Source organism: Cavia porcellus, unplaced genomic scaffold, assembly GCF_034190915.1.
Source record: "Cavia porcellus strain 051 isolate PalLab524CR breed Dunkin Hartley unplaced genomic scaffold, mCavPor4.1 scaffold_30, whole genome shotgun sequence".
Taxonomy (NCBI): domain Eukaryota; kingdom Metazoa; phylum Chordata; class Mammalia; order Rodentia; family Caviidae; genus Cavia; species Cavia porcellus.
Genome location: NW_026947513.1, coordinates 37,058,567 through 37,081,102, shown reverse-complemented (window position 1 = coordinate 37,081,102; position 22,536 = coordinate 37,058,567). Strand labels below are relative to the sequence as shown.

Below are 22,536 nucleotides of genomic sequence, written 5' to 3'. Positions count from 1 at the left end.
TAAAAAAATTTTTTTTCTTAAACAACAGGGACAGCTGAAAATCTGAATATACAAAAAACAAGTGACTTTAATTCACTTTAACAAGATAAGTATATTAAATCCTCTATAAAGTACATCCCAGTGGAAAATCAAGAAACAAATCACCAACCATTCAATGCAGAAAAATTACTATTATTCTGCCAAATATGTCATTTTGGGGGTCTGCCACCTTCATTACAGGAAATGTTATTAAGCCTTAATTGTTTCTAAAATTTTTAATGAAAACACATATGAAGCAAGGATCTGAAATTTTATTCCACATTCCCGGGATTAATATTGAGTGTCTAAATGTCATCTAGACTACAAAATTAGAGTTTTGGGGCAAATATGATATGCCACGGGAGTTCTAAACTTACTTTACACACCCCATCTCCTGGGATTGTCTCATCACCTGTGTGATCTTTTTGCTTCATTAGAAAGATCCATCCTTCAAGGGCTATGGCTTACTCTTTCAGGAAGGAATCTGTGGGCTGGCAATGCTAGACCTAATTTTCACCATCACCACAAGGTCTCAGTGACTTTCACAGCTTCTGGGAGGGGTTTGGGAACCTCTAGTAGAAGTGAATTGCTCCCACTTTTCTTTTCACAGCCATTTGTCACTCGCCTTCTGTTCTAAATGTATACAGTATGTTATCTAGAGCTCCATTTTCCAACCAGTTTTCAAACTCTAGAGTAAGTGGAGTAAGAGCATTTAAGGTTTATTCGGATTAAAATGAACAATGATGAAAATGTTTATTAATTTAGTTAATTTTACTAACATTTGGTGCCAACAACTACACTTCATATTCAAAGCAATGAGCCAATAAATGGAAGATGTAATGTTATCTGCTCTGAGTGTGGAAAAATACTGTTTGCACATGAAAATGTTACAGATAAGAAAATAGTGTAAAATAAGGTAAAAATATTTAACAGTAGGAATATCAATTTCAAAGTTTCTGCCTACAAAACCAAGTGCTATGTTTCTTGTCCTAAATCACTCACAACCTTTAGTAAATGGAAAGGTACATTTTCTGAAAATAGATAGTAGTTTAAAATACATACCAATTATGTAAGTATATTATTATAGCAATGGTTCAAAATTGAGCATGAATCATTTTAATATAAACATGAAAAAGGTGATATTTCTAATTCTCGACTATATATTTATAATAATTTCCATTTTAAACACTGCAGAGACATTTTACAAGAGTTAATTTCAGTAACTTCAAAAAGAGAGGAAGTTGTACTTGTGCTGTTGATTAACATAAAGGCCTGTTTGCCAATTATAATTTGCCAGGGAAGAGGTAAATATGCACATTGATCTAAAGTTATACTCTGAAATTTTTCATATTGTACCCTTAAATATATCTGTAATAAACAAAAATATCATGCTTGAAAATAATTTGCTTTAGAGTAACCATCATGCTGAATGCAAAATGAGTACATTTTCATTCCTGATATCATTCATGCTTATGGGTATGTAATTGAGAAGGAATGAAATCAATTTAACAAAAATGACAATGATACACTGGGCTGGTGTCTATGCTCCAATAGGAAAGAAAAGCTTAGGGTAGTTGTTTAGTATTAGCTAAAAACGTTAACACAACATATATATCTTCCTGAAAAGTAGAGAGCTAACTAAAACTATTTAGTTTTTGCCCATTTATTTTGCCCATTTATTCAATATATTTTCTCATTTCAGCAAATATGGTCATGTATATTTCTGTAATTTGTTCAGAAAATATGTCACATTATTTTCCAAAGACATATGATAAACATCAATTTATTTATCAAAAATGTAAAATTCCATTAAAATATAGATATTTTAAATGTGATAAAAACTCAAGATGGCATATAACTTAAATATATAGTAAATGTATTTTGAAATTATAAACAAATATGAATTACAATAATATTACCTTAATTTGTTCTTTAATTGCTAAAAGTCCATGTTTTTTCCCTCTGCTTTATTGAATTAAGCATTTCTGTAAAAAAAAAAAAAAAAGGATTCAGTTAGATAAAGAGAAAATGTTTATTTTATTCTACAGTTACTGTGAAACCATTTTAAAGATTCTTACTGCTTTACACATGGGCCACCACCGCAGACTATGGTAAAAACAGGAAATTCCGGAGATATAGAACACACAGTCCTGTACCAAATTCACTCGGTTTGTGAAAATTTCTTTAAATATTTTCCTAATTGAAATAAGACACAAGAATTTATTTATTTATTTTTATTTAATTTTAAAGAGGGTAAAGCTAAACAGAACAAAACAGAACAGAACAAAGTGGATCAGAAGAAAACAATGTAAGTGACAGATTTTAAAGCAAGACAACAGGAGATCTACAGTGACTACGATAATGTTTCTTGTTTTCTTCTAAGTAGCTGTCTATATCTTCATACACAATGAATTCATACAAAACAAAAAAGTATAAGACTGATCAGAACAGAGAAATGAAGGCATGGTAGGCATTTACAACCACACAACAGGAAAATCAACAATGGCTGCCACAATGTCTCTTGTTTTCTTCAAAATAACTGTCCATATCTTCATGAACACACAAGATTTTAAAATAAATTCTGAGTTTGCCAAGAAATATTCTGGTTCCTTTAATAGGTTCCTAGGCTAAGACACTGCTATGTGTCAAATACCAATCATCCGCCCACCATGCCATCTTCCCTCTCTCTTTCCCATCCTCCCTCCTCTGTTTCTGTTGGTGGCTCTGGGGATTTAACTCAGGGCATACACTACTATTTTTCTCTCTTAAGCCTGTGGGACAGAAATTGAGAAAGACTTTGGTGAATCATGCCAAATAACCAAACACACACAAGTATCTATTCTCGCTGTGAGTCGGCGCCATGCGTGGGTGACTGGGGGAGAGCAGATGCCAGCCCTCCCCTGTGAGTCAGCACCATCCCCAGACTGCAGGGGAAGAGAACAAGTAGTTGACAAGAAGCTAAGGCCTCCTGTGAGTTGGCACCGTGTGTGGGATGACTGAAAGAGTCAGATGCCAGCCCCTTTTAGTGAACGGGCAAGGAGACCAGAAGAGCCAATGTTTCCCAGCCCCATAAGTGACCAGCTGATCGGGAGAAATACAGGCAGAAATGATAGCTACTGAGGTAAAATACAGCTTAATGCTTGCAGTGTTTAGTGTTTCACTGACTTTGCAGTAAAGCCAGGAGTCAATCTGATCATTTATTCATAGGATAACAATATGCAATGTAGCACATATGGGGAATCTCCTTCTGAAGGTAGTGGTCGTTGTTAATTCCCTATTATCTTGTTTCCAAATCTTGTATAACTCTCATTGCTTTGTGTGGTTGGGTTTTATTTTGTTTTATCTTGTTTGATTTTGTTGTATCTGATGTTGTGGGTAGCTATTTCAAAGATAACAAGATATATTATAGTAGCCATTTTGAATTTATTCTTGTCTTGTTTTGAAGTACTGTATTACATTCACTGTTTTGTTTTTTATTTTATCTAATCTTTTTTCTGTTTTGTTTGATTTTGTTGTGTGTGAAGGTAAAGAGAGCTATTTTGAAGACAACAAGAGGAATTATGGCAACCATTATTGATTTCCTACTAACTTATTTTGAAATCCTGTGTCACTTGATTTTATTCTGTCTAAAATAAAATTTAAAAATCTCTTCTTGCCATGTATTTATGTACACTTACAAGGTGGTAATAGATTTAAAACATCAACATACATTTGAATTTTAAAGAATAGAAATACAAAAAGTCAATGTAACTAAATCACTAATTTACATGATTTTTCATGTTCTTTATTATATTTTTCTGTATTATTTCCAAGATAGTAATCAAAATGACAGGCATTTTATAATGAAAAGTATTTTCCTTCATTTTCTTCCAAGTATTAATATTTTCTAACCATACTGCAACTAGTCATATCAGTTTTTGAGCCTTTTAGTGAGTCTATTTATGAAGTTTACACAGGCATCAGTTCAACTAATTATTGTAATATTTAGTATTCATTATGCTATTTCTGTATTAGTATTTGGCTCTTAGTAGAATGTTAAGTAACTGTACACATGCCAAAACAGTGACAAAATTCATTAGCTAGCCTAGCATCTTGTCCCCAAATGGATAAAGAATTAGATATGGAGCAGAAAGTCAATAGGATAAAATTAAAATTGAGTTCTCCTTTATAAAATCACTATTGATTAAAATCAGATACACTATAATATAATATGAAACAAATTAGTGGAAACTTCACAGTGAAAATATTATATCTTGAAGGAGAATTTGAAAATATTACACGATGAAGCTTACTATAGTTTTTCTAGCATTCATCCAGGTCTGGCCAGTTACTAAGTTCTATGTTACAAGAGCAATCTAAGTTCTCGTTTAAATGGCATGATAGACTACTTGAATGGTAGCTACAAGCAACTTGATAGTCAGGTGGCTGAATTTCACTAAACAAGCATTCTTTCAGTGAATCACACCTGTTCTTTCAATATTATAGACTGTTTACACAGGTTAATCATTCCTATTTTTTTTAAAGAATACATAAATCCTATTTGGAAAATGTCTTACATATCCAACCATCATTTGACAGCACAAGCATTCCCAAAATGTTACCATCCTGCAGATCTTTCTCTTGCATCCAGGAAATACAGTGTGATGCCTACGCACTTAAAAGAGTTCTCTCCAGGACCACCAGCCCCACTTTGCCACAATCGCAGACATGTTTTCCTGATGTTCCCCGCCCTTGGAGTATCTTAGTATAGTGCTTAACTCTACAGTGTAATAAAGATGCATTTGAGAACAGAGACTGTGACTTCCTACATTTGTATCACTTTTCCCTAAAGAACCAAGCACCTGGGGGGTATTGTGCTGCATGCCTGTTGTCTCAGCACTCTGGGAGGGTGAAACAGAAAGATCCCAACTTGGAGTCCAGCCTGCGCAACTTAGCAAGACCTCGTCTCAAAATAAAAAGGGCTTGGAATGTAGCTCAGTGCAAAGGCACTGATTTCCATGTCAGTACCAAACAAGCAAACAATACAGCAAAAGCAAAACAAGCATGTAAGAGGGCTTCAAAAAATGGAGAGTGGGTAAACAAAATATTGATGTTCTCGTAAATTAAAAGAAAGTTGTGTGTTTGGATCACATAAATTCAGAACGAACACTACAAGTATATCAGGACATGGCTTTTTGAATTTGACTGTGTTGGCTACAGTTCAAGTTCCTGTTTTCCTTTCCTTGTGTAAGGGCATAGAGTTGTCAGTTTACAATTTGTGGGGTGTCTTGGGACTTCGCTAAATTACAATCTCTCAGGGCACTGCAGAGTGGGCAGACAGCTCAGATCATAAACTCAGTGATACCACTCCAACTCCGGGTGGAATAGCAGCTGGGAGATAACAACACACAGGACAGAAGAGAAGAAAAGTGAGGAAAACTAAACAAATACTGGGCAGTAAGAGATGAGCTCTGTCAAATGACACTTATGGAAGGCAATAGGGCTAAATTCTCCTTACTTAAATACTAAAGTACTAAAAGTGTTTCTAAAAGTAGCTACTTTAAACATTAGAGTGCAACTATGTCGAAGGAAAATACTGAAGGAGAACATAAAAATTGGACTTGTTTTGGATGGAAACACATGCATTCAAGCATCTCCTAAGAGGGCAGCCTCATTCCTCTACAGTTACACAGAATTCAAGAGTGACAGGGGAACCATGCATGGTAATCACTGCTCTTCCCAGGAGGCCTTGCGAATCAGATGGAAATACATTGTGTTAGCACCAAGACTGCTTTAATAAAAAATTAAAAGTTAAATTATGCTTTAGAATGAAATTTATAAAGCATTCAATATAAAGGACATCAAAATGGAAAATAAAACAGTATTCAGCTCACAAATAAAAATTTATAAAAAGAAATGCCTGATAAACAGGAAGGTCCAATTACTAAGATAAATTTCAAAATACTAAGATAGGACACAAACACATTATGTCTGTCTACATATACATGTATTTTGTATATCTGTAAAATTTATATTATCATGCAATATGACAAATTTTTACTGATAAAAAGTCTTACTCTGCATCACGTTTTTGATTTAAACACACTTTATTCTCATTTAAACATTAAAAGTCCTCTGGTTTGTACGGTTATCAATCATTTTTACACATTGAAATTCTCAGACACCAAGTGTTAAAGCTAGAATTCAACTACAAAATATCCAGATATAGAATTTACACCCTCAAGTCTCTCCTACAGCATTATATACTGCTGTCATTTCTCATATTGCTGAGAGGATATTTATAGCACAAGGAAAAATATGTTTTTTAAATCAGTTGTAAAGAAAATAATCATCAACATTTCACGACCTAGATTATTGTTAGAAGAAACCTTTGGAAATTTAAATGAAATTCCAGGAAGACCCAATAAAAATTAGCTTGGAATTACAATAAAAAGATAACTATTTCCTCAGTAAATGCAGGATTACTTCCAAAATTATGTGATCTCATCCTCTGAATGATGTAGCACAGTTTCATGAGGGGATGAATAAATGACATGAACAAGTATTTTTGTCACGATCACGCCACTATCAATTAAATGATTTGCAATCTAAGTGGTGGAACATGAACCGGGGCCAGGCACATATTAAGCATGCTCTCTATCACTGAGCTATGTCTCTGAACCTCATAGGTTTTAAGAGGTCAGTGACAGCTCAAATTTTTAAAAAAAGCAATACAAACAAGAGAAATATTTATACTGCCCTTTTTTTCCTGAATATGAGACAAAAATTTAGTCTTCAACTCATTTTTAACTTTAGGTGCTACAGTATTATTACCTTTCACATGGCTTTCATGTCTCATTTCAAACTTAAGACAAGGACACCGATCTGAAAGCAGACACACTGATCACATACGGGGCTGACCTGGACCTGCCTGCCTTTGGCTCTCATATGTCATGATGTTGAAATCTTCTTTCCGGTTGCCCCTTTAAGTTCTCACTCTGCCTGAGTGTGGGTTATCTTCTAGTGCTCCCTTCTTTCATTCCTTGTTAAAAACTACTGTCAGCTGCCACCAAATTATTCTATTTAGTATTCAGATTTGTTTTCTTCATCTGCATCTTGTACCATAATTCAAACCCCTATCTAAAGTAGGCAGAAAAACAATTTCCCCTTATTTCATGGATAAGAAAGCTGTCATTAATACAATTCACCAGTTACCAAATTACAGTATCAGAGTGAGCCCAAAATGATTTGTCCTTAATTCATCCATCTGTCACCAAGGACCACAATATCTTCTATCACCTCTCAAGTCTGCCATACAGAATTTCCCTAAAAATTCATTTTTCTCATGATCACTGTCTGCTCACTAATCTTACAAATGCACTATAATGCTCTCCATAGAGACATATTTTGAAGATCTAAAAATCAGTACATGCTTTAGTTTTATAAGCATCTTTGGACATCACTTTACCAAATAACATGCTGACCTCGGTCAGCTTGAACTCCAACTAGGTCCTCAGATAGCACTATTCTAGAGCGAGTGGTGTGTCAATGCAAACCCCTGTACCCAGGGCACCTGCATTTTCCTCGCTCATTTCAAGCTATAACCTATGCTGAAGTCTCATCTTCTCAAGGCTCAACTCTGTACAAACTCATCTTAAAATAGAGACCACAGTTCACATACCAAGCATAATATTTGGAGGCTGGCTTGTGGAATGGCTAAGTAACCTGGCAAATATTCTCTCCAATATCCAAGATGAAAATGGATGAAATAGCCAAAAATAACTGTTTTGGGACACTGGAAATTAACTACTTCAAGTTTCTACTATACAACCAGCACTGCAGTAATGGTTGGGAATAAGGTAGGGTAAACAGTTCTTGGCCCTCCTCCCCCAAACATATTTAATAAAAGAAGAAAAAAATAGATAATTTACTTGCTTCCCTTAAGCTTAGACAAATATCAAAGATACTCTTTAGGCCACCAAAGAAATGCTAATTCCCTGATTAGTCAGACCTTCATGACTGAACAGATGTTCCTCAAATTATGATGAAGTTATATAAAACTAAAGACATCATAAACGATAAATATGGCAAGTTGTACATGCATGTAATACATCCAACCCACAGAGCGGCATCACTCAGCACACGGTACACTATCAGTGTTGATTCTCTTGCTCACATGACTGTATGCTACAGCTCACTGAGGCTGTCCAGCACCAGGAGAAAATATCCTAACAGGGACCAGGCTCAGGAAAGAGCAAATTCGTTGTTTTTACTGAATGTGTAGCACCTTTGTACCATTGTGCAGTCACACAACTGCAAATTAAATCACTGCAGGTCAAGGACTGTCTGCATAAGAACAAAACTCTCACTCCATCAGGTATGTGGCTAGAGATGGTATTTTAAAGGTAATCCTTTCAGGAGTATGATTTGGCTGTTTTCTTTCAGCCTTGAGAAAGATACTGAAAGGCAGGTAATTATTCTTCCTCAAATATCAAAAGCTGCCCAAAGCTTTCATCGCATCTCCTTCTTTCTTTTGGCCAAGGACTGACTCACAGATGCTTTAGCTTACCTGATGTGTGCAAAACCATGCATCATTATCACATGGCAGAAGAAAAAGCCCAATACCAGTAACTCACCTTCAGAAGGAGTCTGAGCACTCTATTGCAATAAGAAGCTTCCAAGGATAGAAGAGAAGAGGATAAAACACAGCAGATGTGACTGACAAAGGCTAGAACAAACAGCTAAGAAAAGGATTCCATTTACAACGGAAAACCCAGAGGCAAGGTAAGTTCACAGCGGAGGAAAGGTCTCCTGCTTGCCAGGTAGCAATCAGCACAGGAAGTGAGCAGCTCTCCTATCTACCCTTAAGAAGCTGGAGAATTACTGTCTCAGCTATAATAGCTCTTTTCTTTCGCTGCTTGATAAAGAGTTTTTAAATTATCAACATAAAATAATCAGTTAATTTACCCTGTGTTTTACCCTTCAAAATGGCCATGTTACGACTGTAATTACACATGACATATTTGCCTACTAATCATGGCTTCCAACTTCTGTAATAATAGCAATAACTGAGCCTCCTTATAATAAAATGTGCCTACCCATTATACTCTCCAGTGATCATTTTTTAGAACACATTACAAGCTATTAGTATACAGCATTAAATAATAACACAACTGCACATAGTCTTAAAATTCGGTAAAAAAAAGTTCCAAATTTTTCAAAGGTTTGTTAGGAAAATAATAAAATAATAAGACTAATTTAACATTTGAGAAGTCTTAGTGAAAAAGAATTATAGGCATCAATGTGTATTTTTTGGCTGAGTAAAATGATGCATTTTAATAATAGTTTTCAAAATACAAGTCGAGTCAGAAAAAAAAAAAAAACTTGGCTTCTGAGTTCTTATAAAATAGAAAACTATAATCCATGAATTAACTTCAAAACATGCCCATAACCCAGTGAGACTGATTGCTACTGCTTCTTTGAATATGCATTTTAAACCTCTTATTAGTTTTCCTTTTACCTAAAACATACTCAATCACCTAGTTCTTTATAACTGGAGGTTTTTTGAAAGATTACATGTTAATTAATTCACTTTGCATGTATTGGAGATGTTCACGAGTAATCTTTGCACTAATCATTTTGAAACGCAATGCCCAATAATGAGCTTTCAGAGTACATAAACTACCTACCATCAGTCCACTTTCCTGTAACACCAGCTAGAGGCAAATAGCTTAATCTGAAACATGGGGGTGGAACAGGTTGTATTAGGATAACTTAGGTAGTGCATTTGCTAACTTATATAAGAATTCTTACTGGAGTTACAGATGTAGAAAATTCTGCTTTGTTCAAAACCCAAGTATGAAATTTTTAAAAAAGCAGAAATGCTGCAATATGAAAAGATCATTTCTTTAAACATCTATTATCCTGTCTTTAATGATCAGGTTTTTAGTTCAGAAAAGTATACTTTCTGCTTTGGTTAAATTTGGACAAATAAACTAGTTGAACCTCAAACTATTACAGATGGTATAGACAAAAAGTTTAAGGAAAGACTGTGCCAATGCATGCTACCAAGTATCTTCTACAGACTCAAGGCTGGAATTTAGGGAAAGATTTACTGTATTTCTGTGCAGTTAATGAATGTCAGTTCCAGAGAAATGACTTTATTCTCTAACATCTATGAAGTTAAATTGTCAAGTAATGTCAATCTCAAGAGAATTCGGAAGAAGCTTTACTACTATACTGAAGATGAGCATCTGACAACTCATGAGGTGTTCTCAAAGATGCAAAACTGTTTAGATTACCAAGCCTGACACTGAATCTCAGGTTATTTTCTTTCAAAAATCCTCATTCTTTTGGTTATTTTTTTAAAAATCAATAAGTGTAGTCTAACTGAAGCTTAAAAAGCTTGTGAGCAGTGACCTCAGCCAGCCGTTTGGGAATGTTCCAGTTGTGTAAGGGGCAGGGTGTGAGATCAAAAAGCAGAAAGAATAAGAAAAAAAATGCTTCTGCACAAGGGGGAAAAAAAAATCTGGCCAGAGGTCTAAAAATGATTAGCTCCCATATTAGAGATCTAGTTCTTTTTTCTGTTTCATTCGTACATTGCCTGAAATTCATTTCCTGGAACTTTATTTCTCACATTGCCTAAAATTTCAAGCAAAAAAAAAAAAATTCAAGCAAAAAAAAAAAAAATTTCAAGCAAAAAAAAAATCTATACTGATTCTTAAATATGGAATGCTTTATGTTCCAAATTTTTAAATCTTTTATCTAAGTCTTCAATATTTGAACTAAGACCAATTAAACTTAAGTCTTAGATTGCCAAATGAGTTGTTTTTGTTGTTGTTTTATTTTTGAGGTACATGGCACTAAAACATAATGAGGTTCATCACTGCAGAGGGCATCAGTTAGAACTCAGATGCGCTTTGCTTCCTAACAGAGGTCTCCCGAGTAGAACCTGGATGGAGAGGCAGTGTACTGATAGATTAGCAACCACCAGAAGACCAAACCTGACACTGAGGAAAACAGAAAACAACTTACATAGAACTTTGAAAATGGTTTTGTTACTTAAAGTAGCAAACATCTGAAGTTTGGGTAGAAAAAAAGACTGGATATTTGCTTCTGTATTTTAGAAATTTTTCTAACTGAAGAACTTCCCCATCAATCACAAAAGATCCTAAATAACAAAAGGTTTACTGATAAATGATTTAAACTATTTGTGAATCAGTAAGATCAAAGCATACTGGTATTAGAGAAAACTAAAAGTTAACACTCTTGCTAAATTTTAAAGTGTGTGTGTGTGTGTGTGTGTGTGTGTGTGTGTGTGTGTGTGTGTTTTCTAGCCTTTCGTTTTAAGGATATTACAAGTTACAAGTATCTGGCTTATCTGTGGAATAAATTCTAAAATTTCAATGAAAGTCTGACATGGATAAAACTAAACTCCATATACAACAGTAATAATAAGGCAAGACAATTTAAAAATATACTGTAATATAAGCTATGAGAATGTGGTCTTATCTTTCAGTATAACTTTTTGTACTTTTTCACTTGAAAGAAGCACTTTACAGATTTTTTTTTTGGTACATCTGAATGCCAATGTCAATAAACTAGCACTCAATTATTATACACGTGTTACCTAATTAGAGGGAATGTGATATCCTGACAGTGGATCTGACAAGCACAAAGTGACTGACAAGCAGGCATTGTATAAAGCTTGGGAACACAGGTCAGAGGACATATTTCCAGGGTATATGAGGCAGAATAGGAGAATGCAGGATTTCATCACACTACTCACAAGGGCATAGGCTTCAAAACATGTTTGGCTTATTTACAGATTTTTCTATTTAATATTTCCAGAGCACAGCTAAGGGGAACTAAAGCTATACTTAAGGGAAGATTTAAGCATATTTCTATATATTTAAGGGTTGTATTTTACTTCTATACTATATATAGAGATATAGATATACATATATATGTGTACATTTATGTATAATTTAAATTCTTTAAGTATTACATATTCATGACAAGAAAATTCAAATCACCACTTACATATAATGTCAACCAGAATTTTTTTCAATAGTTGTCTTTTTGAAGGAAAAACATAGGAACTCACAAATTCATTTTTTTCAAAATAATTAAGATATTTATGTGTCTCTTTAAAAAAGCAAATACAAGGGGCTGGGGATTTAGCTCAGCGGCATAAGTACCTGCCATGCAAGCAGGTGTCATGAATTCGATCCCGAGTACCGATAAAAAGAGAAAAAGAAAACACACACACACACACACACACACACACACACACACACACACACACAAAGCAGGGTGTGGGGACACAGCCTTAATCCCAGCACTCTTGGAGACTAAAAAGCAGTAAGTCTGCAAATTCAAACCCAATTCTGAGACTTAGGGAGATCCACTTCCAAAATAAAAAATGGCTAGGGATATAGTTTGTGTCAAAGGATCTAGATTCACTCACAAGTAACTACAGGAAAAAATAACTTTAAAACATCTATTAAATAGTATTTTTCAGAATAAAGTCAAAGAAACAATAAAATAAGGAAATGACTTATCTGAATTAAAAATACATACATTTTTAAATTAACTTGACACTGAATTTATTTTACAGTGTATATTAGTCACGTTAACATCACCGAACTGAAATACCTGACACAACTTCCAGGAGGACAGATTTAGTCTGATTCACAGTTTCGGTGGCTTCCGTCCATTGTTGGTCTGAGCCACTTTCTCACTCCTGGGACACTCACAGCATAAAGGAAGAAGAGTCTATTTCGAGTGTGTCTGTTGGCTCCAAGGCAGAATGGCACGGTGGGGCATAGTGAACACAAAGCTGTAGCATCACGGTAGCCAGGAAACAGGCAAGAAGGGAGCTAAGGGGGACCAGATAACTTCCGAGTCACTTCTCCACTGCTCACCTCTTCCAACCAGCCCCACCTCCTAAGATCACACCTAGATACAGTGCCAGTATGGTCCAGTTATCAACTCAGAAAACCCTGCTGCTGAGTACATGAGGCTCTTGGACGGTATGTAGAAATGAACCATAACAGGTGGCTTCAGGGCAGAAACAGCATAGAAAAAGTGTACGATGGACCAAAGCTGCTCAACACATGGCAGCTGGAAATCAGAGAGAAAGGAGGAGACAGGCGTGAGAGTACAGCCTTTCTTTGGTCACTCGCCCAGTGACCTTCTCTTCCACAGTGCCCACCTCCAACAAATGAGACTTTGAGAATACTGTTATATGGAACTCACAATACCCTGTTACTGGATATAAGCAGTTTCTTTTAAGAATGTAATCAGGGAACAGAAAAGGAATACTAATGGCTAACATATTTTGTTTCCTTTATTTTCTTCTTCATGGGTACACCCTCAATAAATGAAAACAATGTTACAGGTCTTTTACTCCTTCAATATAATACTTGAAGCAAAATGTCATGAATTTATTCTTCTTACATAATGATTATGTGCTTATCACAAATGTAAAATCAGCACGCTAGAATATTATACTCAAAAATCAAAATCAAAGAACTGGGATTTCATTGATACCAATGGACACATTTGAGAAATGTGGTTCAAATCATCTTTTCATCTGCACAGTTTTATTGTAATGATTAGCAATATTTCGAAGAAGCCACAGCTTTTAAATTCTATAGTATTTCAAATTGTCATTTTAACCTTTGTTAATAAGGATGAAATTTTTAAATACATAAAAAATTATGTGTACATTTCGATTCATATCAAAATTGTTTATTATCACTTTCATTAAATGATGAATCCAATAAACAAAGCCAGAGCCACAGTACACCTGAAGCTGGGCCAGCTGCCTGAGCTGCAAAACTGGACTAACGTTACCTCTGCTTCCCAGACACTCCCATTAGCAAATTCTGAAGCATGCACCTGGTTTGAAGCTATTTAATCATCAGCATTAGCATCAGGAATAGTAATAGTGAAAAGAACAGGACAGCAATAATAAGTTTAAGAATCCCACTCACTTAATCAAATAAGGATTTAAATCACAAGCTGGTCAAACTATGTAAACAAGCACAACAGAATACAAAGGCAAACTTACTAAAAACATCACCTAAATATTACACAGCAAATAAAAATAAAATATTAGTTTCCACTTCAATGTAGTCAAAGACAGTTAAATGCAAGTTGATCCAATTAAGCCAATTTCAGAAACACAACTACTTAAAAGCCGGAGCTATATACTAAGTGGTGAAGGCAAAGTGGATTCAATCCAAATCCACTTTATTTGCTTAGATGCTATTTATTATGGATGTATTTTATTATATAGTAGTAAAATATTACAAGGCGTCATCCTATTTCCCACAGGGAAAAATGATGCTCTATTAAGCCTCAGCGCAGGCATCAGCATGCCAGGCTACATTCCGCTGGGCCTTTATAATATGTCGAAGACATTAATGTTTATGTGTCTGGGGATAAAGACAGTCAAATTATTGCCACTTCCATGTTCCATAAGTTTACACCACAGAAACCTAGAAACTTTTCAGCACCTCGAGTCTCTCTCTCTCTATTGTTCTGTCTCTCTCTCTCTCTCTTGTTCCCTCTCTCTCTCTTGTTCTCTCTCTCTCTCTCTCTCTCTCTCTCTCTCTCTCTCTCTCTGACTCTCTCTTACATGGAAAAGAAAAATTCCTTAAAATAAACCAGCTATACATGTATTCATCTTGCCTTAAAACTACTACACTCTCCTCAGAGGAAGTAGCTAGCATATCATCAAAAAGTTGAACATCTATCTTTGCCAAACTGAATTTCAGGTAAATTATAAATTCAGATTAACTACTGAGGAAGTCATCAATTTGTTGAGAAACTGAGTTTCATAACAGAATGAAGATTGCAGTTTTTCTAAACTCTATAATCTATCCTTTGTAATCATTCTCATCAATTTATATTCATCTTATATCAAACTGCAGCAGGTATTATATTCAACTTACAAAAAAATTCTTATTTATTTCTGTTATCACACACAGATGCAAAAGATACAGAATTTTTTGTTGTTAACATTTTCAGCTTCTAGGGATGCAAACCTGGAGTTCTACAATGCTGAATATATTTGGCTGGAAAATATTTATCTTCAGAATACCAGGACCCTTAGAAACTGGTTTTAGTTTTGGAATAGAAAAATCTTTAGATCATGATGCAATGTATACACATCGATATTTCCATATTTCAGGTGTCATTCTCAATACTAAAAACACAGAAAATAGGATACATCATTTGTTGAATAATCATGCTATTTATTAATTATATATAACACATAAAATAAACACATAATAATAAACTACATATTCAGAATGTGGTCTGGACCCAAGCTGTAAGACTGCAAATTCTAACTGTCACACTAAAGGCATGACATTAAATGTCTTAAACTCTGTACCTCAATTCAATTATAAAATCATGTATAAAATCAGTACTAAAAAACTCTGTACCTCAATTCAATTATAAAATCATGTATAAAATCAGTACTAAAAAACCATAAGTTGTTATAGAGAAGACTAAATGACCCATGCAAAACACACAAAACTATGTCTAGCACATAACAGGCACAAAACAGTTTTACCTACCAAGTCCCTAAATGATACAATTGATTTTACTTGTAACACAATAATGAAAATGTCTCCACTGAAAATGTGATGACTCTGTAGCACAGGGGAGTTAAAATTTTCTCAACATGGAAGAATCACTAAGTAGGAGAGTCACAAATCAACATATATATAGATATGCACAATATTTAAAACAGACATAAATGGCACACGGACATGACATTTGGCACCACAAGCTACTTACAACTCTAGCAGATGAAGAATAAAATGTGCAAAACAGTAGACTGTGGAATAATTGTGCATTTTAAATCTAGTAATTAGAACTTTAGAAAGACAAACCAAAAATGACAGCTTACACTGAAAATTTCACTCTCGGGGGTGGAAGCATCGAGACTTGCATGGGGACCACAAAAATCTTATTGGAAACTAACAGCTACGCAGACCAATAAATCACTTAGAGAAGCTGCCGAATTAGGGTTTCAGGCCACTCCATCCAGTGCTGGGAGAAATATTTCAGATTCTTCACGCTAGACAGTAGTATCGATAACACAGAATTTAAACCCAGAGAAGAGGCAGTTAAGGGCTATTCATGGGACAATGGCGTCAATACACTGCACACTGAGTCAAAATATAGGAGGATGAGCTTTTCATTGGTGAACAGCCACACAAAGCTTAGCAAAATATATAGGAGCAATAAGCATGCAAACACTGCGCAACTGATCAAGGAGTAATTTACTCAATGATATTTTACAACTATGAATTTTCAAATATATGCTTGAATTGTTAAATAAAAAACCCACATCATTCCTCAAAGTACTTTCATACTATAGTTCACAGTTCATTTTATAACCCCTCTGTTTTTAGATGCTTTTCTTCAAATTTATTTAGGGCAACATGTGAATTTCAAAATTATACTTATTAATAAAAAGAGTAAGTGTGGTGGTGTTTGCATATTTTTAGTCATTTTTTTTCCTAATTTGACAAGAACCTGTCGCTATCTTTCAAATCTATTTTCTGCAATTCAAAGGGTTGTTTCCAAGGTATTGTTGTAAAGCACGTATTGTTCTTAAATACAGGTCAATGCATAATAAAACCATTGAACTTCCTTCTATGTGGGACACTGCTGCAAACCCTTTGAAAAGGCGACGCATCTCGGCTCTACAACATAATGAGAGAGGATTGCATCATCCCTTTCCTGATTTTTAAGATCAGTAATGGAGGCCTAAAACCTAATTTGTGGGATTACGTTCCTACAGCATCCACAAACTGTGAAAAATCTTGACTTTCTGATATGGTCAGAAACATGCCTATTTTTATAGTTTAAACCCTATGCTATTTCTCCTAGTTATGCAATCTAGTTTAATAAAATATTGTATTAATAAAGACCAAGAAGGTACAGGGTATTTTGGCATCATAGTGATTCCAGAGCTTCAAGAACAAAACCAAGAACACCAGACAACTACAAGCTGCGTGGCAAGCTGTTGGGATGCAGGAATGCTGGTGGAACTGCGAAGGGTTACAAGGCAGTAGCCAGTCAGCAGCGAGGAGAACTGAGTAACACTCTCAGATTGGCTACCTGGACTCCCGCCCACCACCACCAAAATGAGCCAATTGCAGTGTCTGCAAAATTAGAGAATCTTTCACAAACAATTTCTAAGGAAAAATCTATGAAGGACAGACTGCAAACTCTGAATCGCGACTTCACGGCGGGTATCCTGCAATATAATTTATATTTCATGGCATAACTCAAAAGCAGGTATTTCTTTCTTTCTTTCTTTTTTTTTTTTAAAGCAGGTATTTCACTAAGGGCATTCTTAGTACAACAAAGCTTGTCTCTCATTTCATAACTTGTTGCTGTCCCCCTTTGAGCATTTACACGAAATGGAAGCTACACACAGGCACCTTTGCTACACATGAATCATCTCAATAATGTCAGTTTTATTACAGGACAAATAGGTGCTCAATAAATGAGAAAAGTTTTATTCCTTACTACAAAAAGCTTACTACGATATCTCACATTCAGCAGCTTTTTGTTTGTTGTGTGGTTGGTTTTTGGTTTTGGTTTTGCTTTTGTTGTACTGGAAATGAAACCAGGATCACTCTACCACTGAGCTACATCCTGACCTCGTTTACATTTTACGTTCTCATTTTGATCATCAAGTCTTGTTAAACTGCCCAGGCACCAAGCTTGCTATTCTCCTGCCCCAGCTGCCTGAGCAGCTGGAGTTACAAGGGTAACTCCTTAAAGCCAGGCGGCGAAGCTATATTCATGTATCTAGGAATTTTTCACATTTTGGGCCAAAAACCATTTCTCAATTTTTTTATGCAATGTGTTTGGTAGATATGGAAACTATTTGGTGAAGTCTTCTGCCATACAATTACAGCTATTTTTTGTCTGAGTTGTTGTTTCTCATCTTAAGGCTGAATTATATCAATTTCAACAGGAATTGCTCATATAGCATCTTTATGAAGAATGTCCATCTCCTTTAGGGCTCCTATTTCTAATAAACTGCTCCTTTTATACTGCTTTGGGTACTACAACCATAATCAAAGTTCTATTAGAAATACACAAAATTCTTAAGATCACAACATGAAATTACCTAGCTCTCATGAGTACCTCAAGCATGTCCTCTTATGAGATTACTCTCGGGAATCTGTTACTTCCTATACCTCATATATTTAGATGATTGGAAGAAGTATCCTCACTTCTGTGAGTCACCCTACTGAAATGATGGCAGAAATAGGTAATTTATGAGCCTTTAACCCCACTGAAATGCAAGTGAGATTATTTCATCACATGAAAAATCAAATACAAATAAAGATTATTTAGTACTATAATCCAGATCCATAACATAATAATAGTATACTAGGACTGAGGATTTAGTTCAGTGGCATAAGCACCTGCTTGGCAAGCACAAGGTACGAGTTTTATCCCCAGTACAAAAAGAAAAAGAAAAGATTTAAAATAATAGTATACTAAGTGATTTAAAGTTCATTCATTCAATGAATAGCTAATAAATTCAACATATATATTAAGCTTAGTTTACAGGGTTGCATATTTTTCAGTTACTTGGAATAAAGCAAATACACTTAACTTTGTGGAATTTAGGTAGATATACAATAAAACTTGATAAACAAGACACATAGGGCACAGGAGCAAAAGAGTACAAGCACCTTACAGTTTTAGGTAAGTGTGACAAAAGAATCCTTTACCTAGAAGGTAACATTTGAGTAAAAACTTGAAAGAACTATGGTAGCAATCTGTGCTATGTATAGAAAGATCCTTCTGGGGAGAGAGAAAAGTACAAAAGCCCCAAAGGCAGAGCTGGAAGTGACAATTGAGCAGCTGCACGGAGGCTAATGGTGCAACAGATTCAGGACGGAGAAGGGAAGGAGGCATCAGACAGCCCCTAATAGGCTAAATCCTAATTTTCATAGGAGTTAAAAGCCTCTCATTTGCACTCTGAGTTTATTACACAAGTAGAAAATCGTGGAACTATTTTGAGCAGAAAACTAACATGATAAGTCTTTTGTTTTTAAATGATTATTCTGGGTATACATTGAGAACAAATCTCTAGAGTTCAAGCAGACTAGACATGAGGGAATTATCATGATCCGGATGACGGGTGGTGGCAGTGGCTTGGTTCCAACTCGCTGATGCCACAATCAGTGACAAGCAGTTGGATTTCTCAAATTAAAGAAAGGAGGTGTCATTTTTGAGACTAACCATTTTATAAAGTGGTATTTCAGGTGTTTAGGCAAAGAGTACAAGCTTAGCTTGGGATATATTTATTAGTTGCAGGATTCTATTCAAAATCCTAGTAGAGATGTTTGAGAAAGTAGCTACATGTGTCAGTCTAGCATGTAATCTTTGGACTACAGATAAAAATTAGTGAATAATAAGTTTTTCAGTGATATTTAATACTAAATGAGAAAAGGTCAACAAGGAAATAACTGCAGGGAGAAAACAAAACAACAACTCACAGACTGAGATTTGAGTATTTCCCAAATTTACAGATCAGGGAAGCTGGTGAGCAAATACAAAAATTAAGACAGATGCCAGAAAATACAAAGGAAACTAAAAACCTTGGGTGACCTATTAAGATGCTTGAAGAACAGCTTTGCAAGGAGGAGATCCATCCCCTTCCCTGAGAGAATAAATGCAATGGAAACTGGGAAGTCCATTCGACTTTAACTCCACAGACATTGCAAAGAACAGTTAGGTGGAATGCTCAGGATTAGAGTCTGGTGGGAAGGAGCGGATTACAAGAGGCCGGATGGAAGACAGTACTACTGGTGTCATTACCTTCATAATTCAGTAACTCAGAATGAGGCAAGTAAATTCTAAGGTCTGTGTCTTAAGAAATGGACTGCCCACTCTTCCCTTGGGTGCTGAAGTTCCCTGCACATATCAAGTGTAGAAGGCTGCTCCTGCTTTATCTGGGAATGCCATTTCTCCCACAGGATCGCTCTAGTTTAGCTCCTTGAAATCTTACTTTGGCTTTCTTTCCAAGCAGATCGAAGCTTTTCTTGCTAACATATCAACTGCATGTGGGTCAGATAAATGCTACATCCGAACCAGGGTGTGGTGGAGCATGTATGTCACTGCAGAACTCCAAGAGGCTGAAACAGGATAGTGACCTCCAAGAGACCCCATCTCAAAATGAAAGATGCAAGGGGCCAGAGGGCTGGAGCTGAGCTTCTCTGAGGGTCCTGGCCTTGTATCTACAAACTTTCTTCAAGAGAGTAAGATTTTCCAGTACTGACCGCAAAATTTCTATAAAAATGTAATTATTTATACCCAAATAAAAGCATCTTCAATATAAAAAAAATGTACAATAGTTTTTTGGGTTTTTTTGGTGGTACCAGGGATTGAACTCACAACCTTGCACTTGCCAGGCAGGTATTTACACTGCTGAGCCAAATCCCTGGCCCAAAATGTACAATAGCTCTTAAAATTTGTCTTTAAACTATTTTTGTTGGTTGTAAAATTCAATGGTTTTCATTTTGGCAGATTCATATATGCATATAACAGAAACTAAAGATATCAGAAACCAAGACAGACAAATGTAATATTTTAAAAATACTATCTGTAGCAATATTTTGAAAGACATGTATAGAGGAAAAAATTATATATTTTAAATGTCTGGTGAACTTGTGAGTAAAAATTTACATTTTTTCTTATTTCTATATTTTCTCCTTAGTAGATGTCCCTTAATCCAACAAGCTCTACTATCATTCAGTATAACTCACAAAATTGTAACACATTATTTAATTATATGAGAACTTGAGTCCTTAGGAAAAGTTTTCTTACAACTATTTTAACATTATATACAAAAACAAGTCTACTAATCATTAATAAGTAATTAATTCAGTAGGATAAGATTGTAAAATAAGAAATGTAATTTATTGGATAAAAGTAAAGGGTGTGTCATTCCTTTTTCCAAATCAACATAAAAACATAACTTTTGAAGTTTCCCCCACCACCAGATATGCATTATAAATATAGTATAAGGTTTTAACAGGAATGCTACTTTAATCAACTAAACCACTCATTTTGTACATATATTCATATCAACATTTTAATTAAAAAATATGAAGCACTACAGTATATCAGCAAATTGCCCAGTACCAAAGAGGAACTTGAGATACAACCTGAAAGGATTTTGTGAGGAACTGGCGGCTTATGTTTTGACTGGCTGTGTCTTTCCAACAGTAAGAAACAAAACCCTTCAGGCCATGAATTTGCAGACATAGTTATTTTCAATCATTTTTTTATAATTTACTTTTTCCTACCTATGATAAATGGTAAAATGTATTTTTAAGCCATTTTGTTTATGGTAAGACTGCAAAAAATTAATATTTCTCTTTAATTTAAAATGAAAGCAATAAAGAAAATTAAGAAGCAAAAACTGAAGAAGCTATTTAATGCAATGACCTTGTCAAATATCCCATGAAATGAATTGTGTTTGCTACACTATAGTATTATAAAATGCTTGCAAGAATGAACTAAAACTACAATCAATATTATAGAAAATTTTAAAAAGCTATTGTGTATGGTCATTAGTTAATTAACTAAATTTTTTCCCACTTTGATGAAAAACAATCTTGAGGTTTTCTTCTTAATATCTGCGTGCATTTTTACTGCATTAACGGAAACACTATTCCATGTCACTAATGATGCAGCAATTACCCAGGGCATCTGATGTCCCCTTAAGAGTTTTGTTAATAAAAAGAAGTCAAATGCTGCATAATGTATTTTCAAGATTTCAGTGTACTCTTTTTCATTATTTTTGAATGTTAAAATCTGTAGCATTAACTAGACACCGACAAACTTTATACCTCAATCTCAAACATTTCCATGAATTCTTTGGAATCCAAATTCCTTGGAATCCAAAAGACTACTTCTGAAGCCAAATGACTGTCTTGAAATATTTAATGAATATTTATTGAAACACTCATTTTTTCTTTTGTTCTCTGCTAGATACTTAAGTCCTTTAGGAAGATTAGCTCAGCTGTGCAGGGAAGCGAGATGTTCAACAACTAAACACCATTTAACATATTTTAAGAATGTTTGCAATGTCTGCGAACACTTTTGTCAAAAAAAATGTGCTCAAAGAACTCACTTTTGTATACTCCAGAGATTAAAATAACCGTTTAACTGTCTAATGGCTACCTTTAGAAAAATAATGAGCAGGTTCCCAGGCTTGCGTATTTACCATCACCTAAGAATTTAGAAATAGCTTCGACACCCCCTAGATTTGTGCTTACACACAGTATGGACCAACTTCATCTTGTGGCCTTAGTAATGCAATACAATTAAGAGTTGACAATCTATCCAAAAAAGACTGACAGTAGACACATGTATTTCAGAGTACAATTCTTGTTTCTCACAGGAAAGTGTTTTAGAAGTTCTTACATTAAAAGTTTACATGAAAATATTAATAAAATGCCAACCATAATTACC

The 22,536-nt window shown here is 34.9% G+C and overlaps 1 protein-coding gene across 40 annotated transcripts in view; it reads right to left on the bottom strand.

Moving 5' to 3' along the window:
- Adgrl3 (adhesion G protein-coupled receptor L3) overlaps positions 1 to 22,536 on the bottom strand; it is a 798,686-nt gene that overhangs the window by 620,171 nt on the left and 155,979 nt on the right. For all 40 annotated transcript variants that reach the window (XM_063240383.1, XM_063240357.1, XM_063240358.1 and 37 more), the window contains one exon: positions 1,938 to 2,003. The gene's annotated coding sequence lies outside the window, so the exon portion shown is untranslated. The remainder of the gene's footprint in view (positions 1 to 1,937; positions 2,004 to 22,536) is intronic.